The sequence below is a fragment of the Corapipo altera genome, unplaced genomic scaffold (assembly GCF_003945725.1).
Source record: "Corapipo altera isolate COAL_440 unplaced genomic scaffold, ASM394572v1 22b, whole genome shotgun sequence".
Taxonomy (NCBI): domain Eukaryota; kingdom Metazoa; phylum Chordata; class Aves; order Passeriformes; family Pipridae; genus Corapipo; species Corapipo altera.
This window is the reverse complement of record NW_020884876.1, coordinates 22399642-22414506: the sequence shown is the minus strand read 5'-3', so window position 1 is coordinate 22414506 and position 14865 is coordinate 22399642. Positions and strand designations below refer to the sequence as shown.

Below are 14865 nucleotides of genomic sequence, written 5' to 3'. Positions count from 1 at the left end.
ACTTGCGGGTGAATTATATTAACATTTGTATCCAAATGTAGATACCTCCCACCCACATGGGAGCCAAACACAAACACGCTGATTATACAGTGTCTGGGGCACAGCCCTAGTAACAGAGATAAAAATCAACACATCCAGGGAACAAGAAAGAAAAAGGCAGTGCAAGAGTGAGTCAGCAAATGTAAGCAATATGTTAGTCAGGCAAGCATTTCTGAATGCACCACGAGGCTGCTCACGCTGCAGACAAAGTCAAAGCCTCAGTAACCTGAACGACGCACCACCCCGGTGTAGGGTCCCTTCCTTTTACAATGAGACCCCTGCATTTTCATACTGGTTTTGGGAAGGCTTAATGTCGATTTCTTCCACTGCTGCCCAGCTCCCTCCCTCCTCGCTCCCCACCTTAAGCCTGAGAAAGGAAAAAATCTGTGCCATGTTTAGAAAGACGGAGATGTGGCCATGGAAATCTGGTAAATCAGAGCCGGCCGGCTGTGCTGCTGTGTCAGGTGTCATGATAAAGGCTGCAGGTTTCCAGGATTAACCTGGTCACTTTGCAGGCCATGAAATGCTCCACTGAGCCTCTTTACAAATTAGCCTGTGCTCTGGCTCTTCCTACTGCTAGCCTGCATTTCTCTGCAAAACACAGTGGGGTTGCAGCACTCCTCACTGGAGTCACACAGATCACAAACCACTACACCAAGTCCAATGGACACAGCTGCAGAAAGCAGCAAGGGAGAAGAAAACGCAAGGGATGAGGCCAGGAAGTTTTACAAAAATCACCAGATTTCAAGTCACTAGCAAACTTATTTGCAGTTCCTCTGATCTAAATCCAGTTGTTCCGCTGCTTTGAAAATGCAGACTCTAATTAACTCATATTCTTATACACTCTGGTGCCCTGAAGGATACTTGTTTTTGTAAATGATATTTATAAAGCAAGGGCTATTTAATACCTGCTTAACATATATCCATAACCTTCAGAATGTCTCCTATGAGTCAACACAGCCTGACTTAAAATGACATCTTTCTCCCTCCTGTTCTGTAAGGCTTTCTGCAACGTGCAGCCACTACCTCAGAGCAGAGAAGGTGGCATCCTTACCCACTGCTAACATTATCTGGTTCAACACTGGATAGTAGGTAGTTTTATTCTGGAAGAGAAGCACTTGCACAGAAAGGATTGCATGTAAGCCAGTCTCTGGGAAACAAGTCCTTTTCAGTTTAATCTTCATGCTGAAGAAGTGACCCCCCCATATATTACCATTTACTCCACAGCCAAATCTTGCATTTACATCCTCTTTACCAGTATTTCTGTGGGAAGCCTGCAGAATGCTGGCTTATTCCAACTTCAGCAGCACTCATATCTCTGTCCACACCAAAGCTACAGGTAATGGTAGAGCCATCTTTTACTCAGGCACAAAAGCTCACATCTACTTCCCATTTACATCACAGATGTCTCCCACTGAATTGGAAGAATCCAGACCCCAATTTTAATAATGAAGGTCCTTGAAAGTCTATAGTTCTCTAGATGGGTGCCTTATCCACTCTTTGAATAAAGCAGGTCGAGCAGGATAGTCTAAGGACCACACCACAGGTTGTTATCATAGCAGACTGCGAGATCCAGTTAGAGAGGGATGTTTGTCCAATTCACAACTTAAGAATCCCTACTCATGCAGCTAGAAGAAAACAGCTCTGACTGCATAGGTGCAACATTTTGGGCACATGAGCCATGAATACCTCTGTATATAAGCCATCATGGGTACTATTTAGGACACATCACCTCCATGCTGTGCTGTGTCTGGGACTGCTCTCAGGAACCTCCAGGCAAGGCAGGTGGAGCACTGTGACAATTTTCTGCCTCTGCTGGTCCCTTCTGCTCCACTGCAGGAGATCATGGTCCCAGGAGAAGCCATGACAGGCAGCTCAGTTCACCCAGCTGTAGCAGTGGTTGCATCTGCGTGGCATGGGGCAAAAGTTCAGCCCTGGGAAGCTACTCCAGTGCCAGCAAACCCAAGGCAACCCACCCTGACATCACCCCCTTGTGCAACCTGGGTGACAGGGAGGCTGCTCCTCTTGCCTCATACGCTGGCTGACATTCAAAATGTAGCACTTGATCCAGCAGCTAGGAAAAATGCACGATGGTACCAAGTTTATGTCTGTATGTGCAATGAGGGACTCTCTACAGCGTTAGGAACCAAAGTCTTGCTTTCTTTAAATGTCATATAGGACCTGGGCGCTAAGAAGAGAGACCTCAGCTGAAAGTCGGAGAAATTGGCCATTTTCATTCGGCAAGACTTCCATTTGAAATTACTTCAGGCAGCTCTCAGAGCAGCCCTGGTAGTGCAGATTCACCACTTTCAAGGCATCCCTCCTGTTCTTAGAAATGTTACATTATAGAGCTTCTGTCATTAAAGCATCTAACTAACCAAGAATGTGACTGTGGAATTCTGTCTGGACCTTAGCAAAGTGAAAAAAGATACTAAAATACTGTAACTCTCCATGGTAATACAGTGAACACAAGTGTCCCTCTTTCAAGATGCACAGCTATTTCAACAACAGAAGAGCTACTTGAAACTCCATCAAGCCTCATTCTTGAAAATTTAAACAAGGTAAATGGGCTAAAGATGTCCAAAGTCAAATTCATGTCCCCTGTAAACAGCTACAACACTATCTAGTTTAATGAAAAGGGGCCTAACTCTGTCAGCAATAAATATGGATAGTAACTAAGGTCATCAGGACACAGCCTGTGAAGACAAAATGCTGGAACATAATCGTAGGCGAGATACCTGTGGTCTGTCAAAAGCCTCCCTCAATCCCATATGCCATTTTAAGGGAAGCAGTTGAAAACTGCTCACAGTACTTGCAACAGTTCACTGAGATTCACCAGTATCTTACATACTTTGCATGCCCACCCTGAAGCCACCAGCATTTCATTAGGGAAGATGCTCCATGACACCACAACAGCTGAAGTCATGGGGACTGCCTAGGCAAGAAGAGTATTTGGAAAGCCTGAGGTCAAAATCTGCATTCCCAGCTTTAATGCTGACACATGATAGATTCTAATAGATCTTTTTTGTTACCCTAGTCCATTTTTCTTCTCAGTCAAGGGCATGCTATGACAGAAAGCACAGGGAAGAGCTCTGCTTGTTCACCCCACAATGAAATCTTATGATTTCTCTCTAATCTCTAGACTGCCCATATTATCAGCCTGGTGTGTATTTCTCCAAAATGCAGACACAATTTCTTTTCTCTTCACTTTCTTCTAGCATCTTTCCTAATTATTCCATTTACAGTAATGACCATTTCAAAATATGTGAATTGTCATAATCATTTTACATACCAGATGCTACATTACATTTAGCCAACACATACAAGTTTAGGAACAAAATCTCTTACATTGAAGGCAACAGAATTTTTACTGTAGACTTTATTCAGGATTTTTCCATTTGGTGACTGAAAAGTAGCTTTTAAAATAGATGGCCCTTTTATATCAGGATACGATGGGCACTGTGGAAAGCTACAAACAAGCACTCTTCTTCGGTTATTATTGTCCTTTTCCAGAAATCAAGGACGAAGTGACTTAATCAAAAGGTGGCAGTGGTCCTACCCTGATGCAGTCTTCTTTCTGTTCATCCAGAGACAGCTCAGGGCCTGGTCTGTACTGCCCAGCTCCACCAGCCCAACACCAAAACATGTGCCAGCTGTGTCCCACCCTGCAAGTTGTTTTACAGAAGCGTATGGCCACCCGTGCTGCTGACCTGACTGGTCCTAAATGGGAAGAAGATATACAGAAAACAAAAGAGGGAGGAGCAAAGGGTGATAACAAGTAAAAATCAAATAGGTATCTGAAAAAAAGAAGAAAAAGCATGGTGGGGAAGGAAGGAAGAAGGATTGTGAGAAATAGCTATGGTTCAGTTAGCTCCCTGGAGTCTCTCTACATTTGCTAAAGAGAAGGGAGTGGTTTTAGAACACAACTTATTTCTCTCAGCTCCCTATTTCCATATGAGATGACTCAAGACACCTTACACAGCAGGCATCCATGGTCAAACAAATCCCATCACCATGCCTGCAAGGTGCTCCAAGAACTGGATGAGTGAACAATAACATAAACTGCCCACAATCACCAAATACCAGGATCTCAGACATGCAAACATCCTGAGCAGGATCAAAACACATACATGAAGGAATCTGGGAAAGGGCATCCACTGTAACTACCATCTTCCTGCAGGGGAACCATTATACAAGGACCACCTCTCATGAACTTCGAGGGACAGGTTTTCAAAATGTTTCTTTCAGCAGTTTTCTTTCATTTCTCACAAGAGTAAGCATCTTGAGTACAACAGCCTTGTGACAGTCTTTACAAGTGTTGCAACAGGAATATCTAGTGTTGATCCTATCTTTTAAACTAAATTTTTTAATTTGTCCATGGTCCAAGTGCTGATATAGGAGGGAAGTTCTTGGAAAATGCTGGAGAGCTCAAGTGAATTTGTCAAAAATAAAAAACATGCATTTCAGACACAATACCAGAAGTCAGTGAACAAGGACACATTAGCTGAGGATTCCTTCCAGTGCTACACCATTACTTTTCTTCATGGTGTTTGGCTGTCTAGAGCCATCCTCTCTCTGCTGGGACAGAACTATAACTCCCAATTGGGTCACAGAGATGGTGGCAATGTAGCTGCACAGATCTGACTCTCATAGTACATGCAATAATTTATCTAAACCTTCTCGAAAGTAGTAAGTTTTGTCTGCCTGGGCTACTAGTCTTAAACTAAACCCACAAGCTGTTAGGGGCAAGAGAATAGTTTTTTACTGTGTCCACAGACAGTGCCTTGCCCAGAAGGAATCTTGCCAAGCATCAGGCTCCCAGGCAAGATTTAAAAAGAATGTGTTTAAACTCCACAGTATTTACAGAGTTCTAAAATAACAAATAATGATGTAACAAAATAAACTGATTGTCTGTGTACACTGCCATTGCAAGAGAGAATGTCACTTTATCAGGCATATGATCAAAAAAGGATATTTAAGCACAGAGGAGAGATCAGATCAGATCAAAGGTTGAATTAGGCCAGTATCTTGTTTCAGACAGTGGCCAACAGCAATATCTTATGAAAAACCATAATGGGGAAATGCCCTCACAAAATAATATAAAGACAACATTATGCACCTTGAAATACTTCTATCTGTTAAATAACCCGTTTCGTCATGAGTCTGCAATCAATGCTGCACACACTCATCAGCAGTCCCACTTAGCACATCCTCACAGCTTCTGCTTTTGCCTAGGAAAGGCAGTGAAATCACCAGTGGGTTTTGCTGGGTTTGGGTCAGTTGCCCGAGCACAGAAGATGCCTGAGCACACGGGCAGGATCCCTGTACACCCGGGGGAGGGGCAGAGATGTAACATGGGCTGGGGCAGCTGGCAGCCCCAGAGCTACCATGTCAACAGAGCAAAACTCCTTGTGAAAGTGGAGGTAGACAAGAAGATCTAGACATCAATGTGGTGTACAAAATAGCTTGGAGTTTTCCGCTTGGCTGCCAAGACCAGGAGGATGAAGAAACAAGAAGGAAGGAATTGAAATGTAAGGTGTCTACATAATTTCCTCCTAATAACCAATGTTTCACTTGGTCATGACCTGCAAAGACATGGAAAAGGAGTTGGACAGCCAGATCCTCAAGGGAGAAAAAAAAGGAAGAAAACCCAGGGCTTTCAGCTGCCTGGAGATGTCATATGTTGGAAACAACAAAATTCCCAGTAATGTTTACAGGGGACCTTGCATTCAGAAGATACACACCAGGAGACCTAGAGGGGAAATTCCCAATTAAAGCTAAAGGGAAAATTACATAAGGAAAAAGCCACACTTCATAAACATTTGTTAATAAATCCAGTATTTGAAAGGCACAGTGCAAGAACTTTGGTATCCTGCTTTTGTTTATATTTAAGGGATTTTACTGTCATCTTAAGTAGCTCTTAATGGCTCTAAATAAACTAAAAAAAAAGGGAAGAAAAAATAAAAAAAGAAAACTGAAAACCATCTTTATTAGTCAGAAGATCAGATTCCTCAATAATAGCATTCTGGTACTTTTTCTGAAATTAGCTTGGCCCATTGTTTCTTCCCCTTAAAATATTAGTTGGCACTCCTTGGGATTGCTCTTTCCAGGCGTATTTATACTACTGATGGCTCAAGATATATAGGGCAGACATTTGTCCTTAATAACACTCTTGACTGACCTCAAGTTCTATGTCCAGGGGTAACCGAGGCCATCAGACATCAAAATCAACACGTTCAATTTGAGGAGCTCACAACCTAGATGATGTCAAATTCATTTTTCACTCTTTCTGCAGACTTCATATACTGAAACTAATTACCAACAAATTTTAAAAATTCTATTTAAAAGTTATCATTGAATGTTGAATAGTCTGAAGTTTTCTTGGACTATTTGAAGGACAATTCCTTTCATAAATTTGCAATTAAAACTTTTGCAGTTTAACCACATGGTACCAACACTAAACTGCCTTGCCTCTAATATTACAGCAGCTCTTCTCAGTCCTCAGTTACCCCAATGAAGGAGACAAACTTTGTCCTACATCCTTGCCAAGAATAAAGTATTCTTCAGTGCTAGTACAAGCCTCATAGTAATAGTGTAAGACAGTTGTGTTTTCTGTATTGTTTTAATGTACTTATTCATATGGGTCTTACCACATCAGGATCACTTTTTTGACATGGTAGAAAACCCATTCTGAATATCCCCCGAGAGGAATTTTACCTATGTTACAACTGAGGAACTGAGGCACTAAGAGACCTTTTCAGAGATGACACAGGTTCTTGATTTCCATTGAAATCATGAGACTCAAGCACCTGACTGATGCCCAACTTCTACAAGGTGGCTATAGCTGCATTCAGTTTGAAGTCAGACTCCCCACATCCTCAGAGGTGTATCTGTCCCCTGCATACCATGCGCTGAATAAACCATTACGCATGCTCTGCAAAGTCCCAAGTCCACTGGCATGAGGTAAACAACTGACTTGCATCTGCCCCTTTTCTTCCCTACTCCAAATATCAGCTTGTCCCCACAGGAGTTCAAGGACTGCTCAGCATGTAAGATCTGCCCACCACTTCATGCCATGTCTGCTCTGTAGGACCTGGATCCCTTCTCTAGCCAAACTGAGGTTATGTTGCTTTTGGAATCCTTCCACCTTGCTCCTAGTTCCTGTAACTAGAACTCTCAGCAATCAAAGGGTAAGACCTCCTCCCAAAAGTCAACAAGATTTGCAATGGACGGTTTGCAATGAAGCACATAGTACAGGGCACACCATGAAGGGCAGTATCAGGTACCATTGCTACTTTGGATCTGAAAGCCTTAATAACCACACACGAGAACTGATACAATTTTCTCTTTTTATTAGCCTGGTCTGACCACAGCCTGGTTGTTTCCCGTTCTGTTACTAGCTTGCAAAACGCTAACCTGGGTGTCCCTGCAGAGCTCCCCACCAGGCTGCACCAGCCTTACCCAGCAAACCAAGTGAGCCCCAGGGGGATGTGATACTGTGACATGAACAGGAACAGCATGGCTTGTAGTAGGAGCAGGCTGAGGTGCTTTGGTCAGGGACAGGGTGGCACAGTAGAAGATAAACCCCTTCTACTCCAACCCAGGACAGGGCTCAAGTGGGTTGACAAAATGGTTGGCAAGAAAAAAGGTACTGGGTAGCACAAACATCTCACCTGTTGATATAGTCTGAGTCAGTGAAGTTTATTTTATATTTTAGATTATGCTAATTTACATTTAAAAATAATAATATCTTTTAACCTCTGCACATTTCCAATAAAAAAGAAGTATCTGAATTCTTAATTAAGCTTTCCAAAAAGTGTTTTACATCATCTTGCCTTGTGCAGTCCCAGTGGACCCTGTGCTACAGAATCATTCTCAAATCTGTGAAAAGTTCCATGAACACCAACAAAAGTTCACTCTCAAAGCAAAAAAAAGAAACCCCAGTTCTGTACCGTCCAACACTTCCAGCTCTGTAAGCCTTTCCCTTAAAATTTTTTCCCCTTTTTTATCTCCATATTTATTCCTAAGAGTCAGGACATCAAAGTCAGCTGAAAAGGGCTTGGGATAGACTCTTTAGCAAGGGGCAGAGACATGATGGAAGAAAAAAGTACAAAACATCCTTTTATTCAGAGTACCACTATAGGCAGCTGTGGAGAAGAGATCGACAGCAAAACACAGTGCATAAACTTGAGAGTTAAATAGTCTGACAGACCTTTCTCTGCTGAGACCAGTGGGAATGTGACCACATTTGACTTTTTAAAGGAGCAGTAGACGTACTGGACATGAATGCTCATTGCATTTTTACAGGGGGGGTCAGGGAAAAGGCCAGCTACATAAGGCGTTGCAGATCACACTATGAGTTACAAGTAGCGATCTCCCGCTTTCCCTAAGCCCATTTAAAGGCAGCAACTACCAGCATGGAGTCCATTAAAAGAACAGGATCTAACAAGTTATTGTAGCCTGTCTACAGCACTTATTTTACCAGACTACAGACAACCAGACAGCGCCCATTTGTGGGAGGAGATGAACATGGAAGCTGTAGCCATGTAGATTTTATTCACTGCTTTTAAAGGAGACATTTTTAAAATGTCTCTAAGTTGCAAGGGACAACGAACATGTAACTAGCAGGAGGAAAAAAATATCAACTTAATAACAGTGGCTCAACATCAAGATATGACTAAAACTCGGTAACTGGGACAGGAATGCTGCTGTGGTGCTCAGGAAGGGCTTAGAAGCCTATGCAACCTGAGAGCAGAACAGCCAACAGCAACTCACGTGCTGGCACGTAAACTGCTGTTTCCTCAAGGTGAGGCAAAAAACTCTCTTCAGATTCAAAAGGGCCAGGGCGTTCAGAGGAGGAAGGAGAGAGCTGGGCACTCTGCACTCCAGTCTCTAGAGGAAATCAGTTTCTTCCCATCGCTCCTCTGCCCACTCACAAAAAGCACCCTGCTTCCAAGGGTTCACACCACCACTTGCTACTCAGCCCATGCTTATTACAAACATCCTTCTGTTTTCACAGCGTATGCTTGGTTGAGGATATGAGCTACTTTTTCAAAAGAGCTAAAATAAATCAGAATCCTACATCTCGTCCTAAACTAAAATGTTCCCCAATGTCCATATTTACTTCTGAAAATTATGACAAGCTCCTAGATTACTCCTTGCTCCATTCTTACAAAATTATTATTCCCAGAAGCACATGGTGTTTCACGTAGTAGAAGAGATGTCTTCACTCTCAGAGGCTTACAGTTACTGAAGCTACATGATGACAGATGTGTTCATACCCTAGGGAAAGAGTAAGCAAAAGGCCAAGGCCTATGCTTTAGTAGTAGGCTGAATCCAAAAGACATTGATGTATTTATTTTCAGGATGACATTTTGGTGCCCACCATACTTTTTTTTCTCCCCAGGCCCACGCATAGATTGAAAATACCTGAACTCTGAAAGGACACCTACTGTTATTCCACACATTCCATCCTTGTACTTTCAAGGAGCCGAAGCCCTGCGATACTCCATCAGTCTTTTGCTCAGACAGTCCTGTGGGATGAAGCCAAAGAGGTGGGTAATCTCTTCAGCACCAAAGCTGCCATGCACTGGTGGCCCTGTCAGCTCTATGGCCACTTTGCACAAGAGAGCAGCAAAAATCCCCACTGGAGAATGACATGTGGAGGCAAGCTAAATTCTTGAGCCAACTGAATTCTGCTCAAATAAAACAGTCTCTCTGTTGAAAAGAGCAACTCATACATCTTCCCTTTGAGTCCTTGCTGCAGCACAGAGAAAAGGACAGGGTGACTGCAGCGTCCCTCTCCACTTGGCATCTAGCAAGAGCTCAGGGAAAAAAAAAAAAAAGTAATTTACATCAGTTTTTGGCCGCTACGCACATATGCCTGGAGAGATATGCTCACAGCCTCTCACTCTTGATTTCTCCATGAAGTAAGAGCAGCTTAAGTGGATGAGGAGAGCTTGTTCTGCATTTAGGAAACAAACCTGTCTAGGACGATGGTGCTTGTGTGAATTATTAAAAGACAACTGCATTTACAAATCCAAATTAGCTGACCATCTGCCCTTCCACATCTATCTGCAGTTTTGACTTGAAAGAGAATCACACCAAAGGATAAATTTCTCTCAGCGCTGGCTGCACTTTCTGCCTCTACCACATAAAAGTTTTGGTAACAAAATGTTAAAAATAACCTCCTGCAGGGATGTTTTCTTTCAAATACACAAACGTTTATACTCACCTAAGGTTCACAAAGTTAATTTCAGAATCAAGTTTGAGTTGCTAGAGCCCTTTAAAAAGCATTAGCAGTCCTAATGCAGTGCTTCTCTCCTTATTGAATCATTACTTTTGTTAATGACAACAAAACCAGCCTGTTTCTGCAGCAGAGCCCCACAGCATCTTTAGGGAACAACCAGTTTCACTTTCATCCTGCTCATCCTCCTCCACTCCTACTCAGCTCCTGCTACTATCTGCAAGCACACTGCTGGCTGCCAAGGGTTAAACCGTGGCTTTTCAGGGAGAAAAACAGAAGAGGCAAAAGAGAGACGAGCGAGGAGCGCCTGCCCAGGGCAGCAGCTGGCTGGAGGGCATCGGTGCCAGGGCAGGGATGGCCCAACCGCTGCAGCAGCCGGCGGAGCAGCAGAGGAAAAGTTTCTGTGATTTTAGGCAAGCCCCAGCGTGACGTCACCTCGCCCAGATAATCTCGGCGCAGTCAGCACAGGCCTCCTGGCTCCCCATTGGCGAGCCCCTCGTCAGCAGACATCTGAAGATAATTATTATTGGCCAGACAATTATAACAGGAACGACTGTCGCTTCGTGCTGATGCCCGAACGTGGTGCTGTGCAGCAGGATGGAGAAGGACTCCAGCAGTCACCACTCCATCCAGGCATTTCTGTCACTTCGGCTTTCCTAAGCACCAGACAGTTTTTGCTGCCTCACTGGCTGCAGCTCGGAATCAGGATCTTGGCACTACAACCCTCTTTGCTGCATGTCTGACAGAACTGTGAATTTTCAAAAATAATAATATACTTACCTATGAGAGATAAAGAACTAGAACTGCATTAATTCTCATACAGCAGTTTAAGGGGAAAAAAATCCTCTGCAGAGTATTTACTTCATACCACTTCCCTGTTTGAAGAAGCTTGGGAGGAGGTGCTGGGAGAGTTTGATTTGAGAAATCATTTTAAGCAATTACTTTAATAAACATTTTACTTAATCCTGGTCATGCTTAAATCAAACCTCCCATGGTTTCAGCACAATATGATAGTGTATCTTAAAGTGATACTGTATTTTCTATTCAAAGCTACACGATGGCACTATACTTACACTTATATGAACAACAGCTTTCCCGCAACATAAAGTCTAAGAAGTTTCATGACAGTAAATGGACCTGTTAGTACTTTAACCTCCTGAAAACCTGCCATTGCTTGTTTAGGGAAGACAACTAATTGGCAGTTCTTACCATCAGAGACCAGCAGGCTGGAAGTCTGTCTTCACAGCCTCCAACTTTGCTCAGCCTCTCCTGCCTCTATGCAGAAGAACCAGGCAGTCTAGGGGGCTATACCATTAAGGTGTGCATAAACATAAAGCCAAGCACTCAGGGAGGCATGAAACGCATCAGCTTATAACTATCAGGAAACAGAATATTCATTTTTCCTCTGTGTCAAAACAGTACCCTCTTTACAGCACTGCTAATCCAGGCCCAAGGTTTAAAGAGGTCTCAGAGTGATGCATATTGCAGGATGGGGTCCTCCATACAGTGAAACACAAACATCTGGAATGAAGCAAGGAGGTCCTCATTCACTGCCATTAGACCAATATACCATCAGATGGGCTCCATTCATGTCGGACTCAGAGGGATGATTTCCAGGGGCAGATGGCAGTGAGGAAACAAGCCCTAGGATGAGGGTGTGCTGAAGAAAAGCCTGGGAGCCAGCGACTGGAGAGGGCAGAGGACATGCACTTTCCCTAGGCAGTAATGGAGCTTGAAGTAGACTCAGAGGACTTAGGAAAAGGAGGGGCAAGCCTTGGCTGACCCAGACACTTCATTCCTTGCACCATGATCCTTCCCGACCAACCATACCAGCACCTAGGGGTATGCCACTACCCCGGGCTTTGCATTCAAGCTTTTCCAGCTTTAGCCTTATGCAGTTTTAATTAAAAGGGCTTGTTGGTGCTTTAACCAGCTCAGAAGTCAGAAGGTATGTAAAAGAGTTCATGTCCATCCTCAAACTAGGCTACGTTTTCATATGCAACATAGTCAGACTCCAAAGATGCATCTAATAATCCAAAACTCAGGGTCAACTCCTTAGAACCACTTCATCCCCCCTAACACCTCACAGTCTTTTTTTTTGTTTTATAAGGTATCAGGAAATATTTTTGAGATTAAACAAAATAACAAATGCCACACCTAAAGAATTTATTTCCCTCTATGCTGGACATTGTAATAGTAACGCATCCTAATTTAAATGGTGATTACACTTTAAAATCCTGCCATAGTGTTTCCTTAGTCTGTCTTGCTGCCCAAAGAATGAAAAAACATGTTTATCCCTGCAAACTACTACTTAACAACCTCATCTTAGAACGCTCTTATGTTAATGACGTGTACATTAAGGCTACTCCTACAAAGTGTAGAAGCCATGTACTGCCATTGATGTCTGCATACACAAACCTATTGAGTCACCCTGATAAGTAAAAAAGCCTTCTTGTGTAGCCCTTAGCTGCTGTATTTTACCAGTTAAGCTCCCTGCAAAACTCAAGTGCTTGAACAGGACCTGTATCACTAACAAGTGCATTTCTTGAAGATAAAAATGCACAATTTAACCTGAAACTCAGAAGTCATCCTCAGCATTTTCAGGAAAAGCCTGCCACGACAGAGACCTCAGAGGGCACAGCTCCATTTCATTTCCAGAAACATTCCCAGGCCCCCAAGCAGATCACTCTCCTTTACTTTCATGTGAATCAAAGGTATTAATTCATCAGTTCCCTTAGAGAAGGGGAAACTAGACCGGAAAGCTCGTGCACACGGATGATCACGTCTCTTTAGCTGTACAGCAGCAGCATAACACTGACGGTCTCTTCCTCTGAACCTAGGAAGTGGGAGCCCAGCATTACAGAGTCCAGTTGGTGACTTCTGCAGCACATGAAACTGCCAGGGATATTTTAATAACACTGCTTAGCATTTATATAGTACCTGACATCTTCAAGGCACTCGGCAAATATTATGTAAGTCATTAAAGCACCTCATAAGGGCATTTCAGCATTATTATCCCCAACTCCCCTGGTCTTTCCCTGCTGGGGAAACTGAGGCCTGGAAGAAGTTATGTAATGTTCCCAAGGTCATATCATGAAGCACAGGAGAGCCAAGAAGAAGATGCAGGAGTGGTGGTTGCTAGTCATGTTCTTTATTCTAAACTGCATCTCTCCTGGGTTATTTGGCTATTATATACACTCATGTATCACCCTCTCTATCCTCTTTTACCAGCTTGTCCTATTCTGATGCCAATTTTCTTCTGGAACATGGACAGAATGGGAAGCATCCAACACTCCCAGCCCGAGAATATCTACGTGGTTTCCTTTTTCCTGAAATATGAGTGACACTAAGCACTCTTCAAGAGCTAATGAGCTCACCTGGAGGAGAACAGAGGGAGACATACATGCACTTAAATGGTCACTTTAATTATATTGCCCTTAAAAGTTCCCAGACCAGTCACTAGAGTATTCTAGCAAATCCCTGGCTGACATCCATCTACAATCTGGGACCATTCTGCCCTGAAAATGTAGACACCAAAGCCTGGGCCCAGAGACAGTCTTATCCTGCCATTGTCACATCAGGGTGGTATGGGTAGGGTCCTCACTTGGAAGCCCAAAAGGGCAGGCAGCGCTGCCAAGGGAGGGCATGCCAGCAATGAGAAAGTTGGGGGCTAGCTCGGGAAACAGATCACAGGAGCAACAGAAAGGGCAAGACTGGGCAACAGGCGAGGGTGGTCAGTGACAGTGCAGCAGCAGGGCGCAGGTGAGCCTGGGCAAGCCTTGAACACAAGGCCAGTGCAAGTGGACAAAGCTAGGGTGAGGACTGGGGCACAGTGCGGGTAGGTGTGATGGAGAGAGGAATCCTCTCCCGAGGACAGGCCAGTGGATCCCGCGGAGGGGGCAGGGGCAGCTGGGGCGCTCCCTCCATCCCTGTCTCCATGCTGCCGGCCAGGGCCCAGGGATGCTCCCGCGGCAGTGCCGGGCGGAAAGCAGGCTCCCGGCACAGCCACTCCCCTTCGGCGGGCCAGGCTGTGAGAGTGCGTGTGTCCCTTTGCGGGTCCGTCAGGCACCGGCTCGCCGCGACCCGGGAAGCCCCGATAGGTCTCTGCGCAGCCCCGGTCCCGCCGCGGCTCGGCTCGGCTCGCCCCGGCTCCCCAGCCACACGCACACGCCGGGAAAGTTAATACCCGCATGGCTGCAAATGAAGTTTTATTAGGAGCTGGGGGAGGGGAAGGGGAAGAGAAAGAGGCTCCACGGGGAACGCGGGCAAACGCGCAACTTGTTTGAACGGGGGCGTAGCGCGGGGAGCGGGAGGGACGGGCAGGGATGGAGGCAGGGATGGAGGCAGGGGAGGCCGAGGGCACGTGTGCGGCTCTGCGCCGCCGGGCCGGGGCGGCGGCGGGGCTCAGGGCCCGCATCGCACCGCGCCGGTGGCGGGATGCCCCGGCCTTGTGTAACCCGGCGAGTCAGTCTCCGCCCGGGCGCGCAGGTAGCGCCGGCGGCAGCGCCCGTGTGCCCGCGCACGGCGGCGCAGAGCCGAGCCCAGCCGAGCCCAGCCGAGCCCAGCCGAGCCCAGCCGAG

At 45.0% G+C, this 14865-nt stretch overlaps 1 protein-coding gene across 1 annotated transcript in view; it reads right to left on the bottom strand.

Moving 5' to 3' along the window:
* ELOVL6 (ELOVL fatty acid elongase 6) overlaps positions 1–14865 on the bottom strand; it is a 78383-nt gene that overhangs the window by 63139 nt on the left and 379 nt on the right. The gene's annotated exons all lie outside the window — the stretch shown is intronic.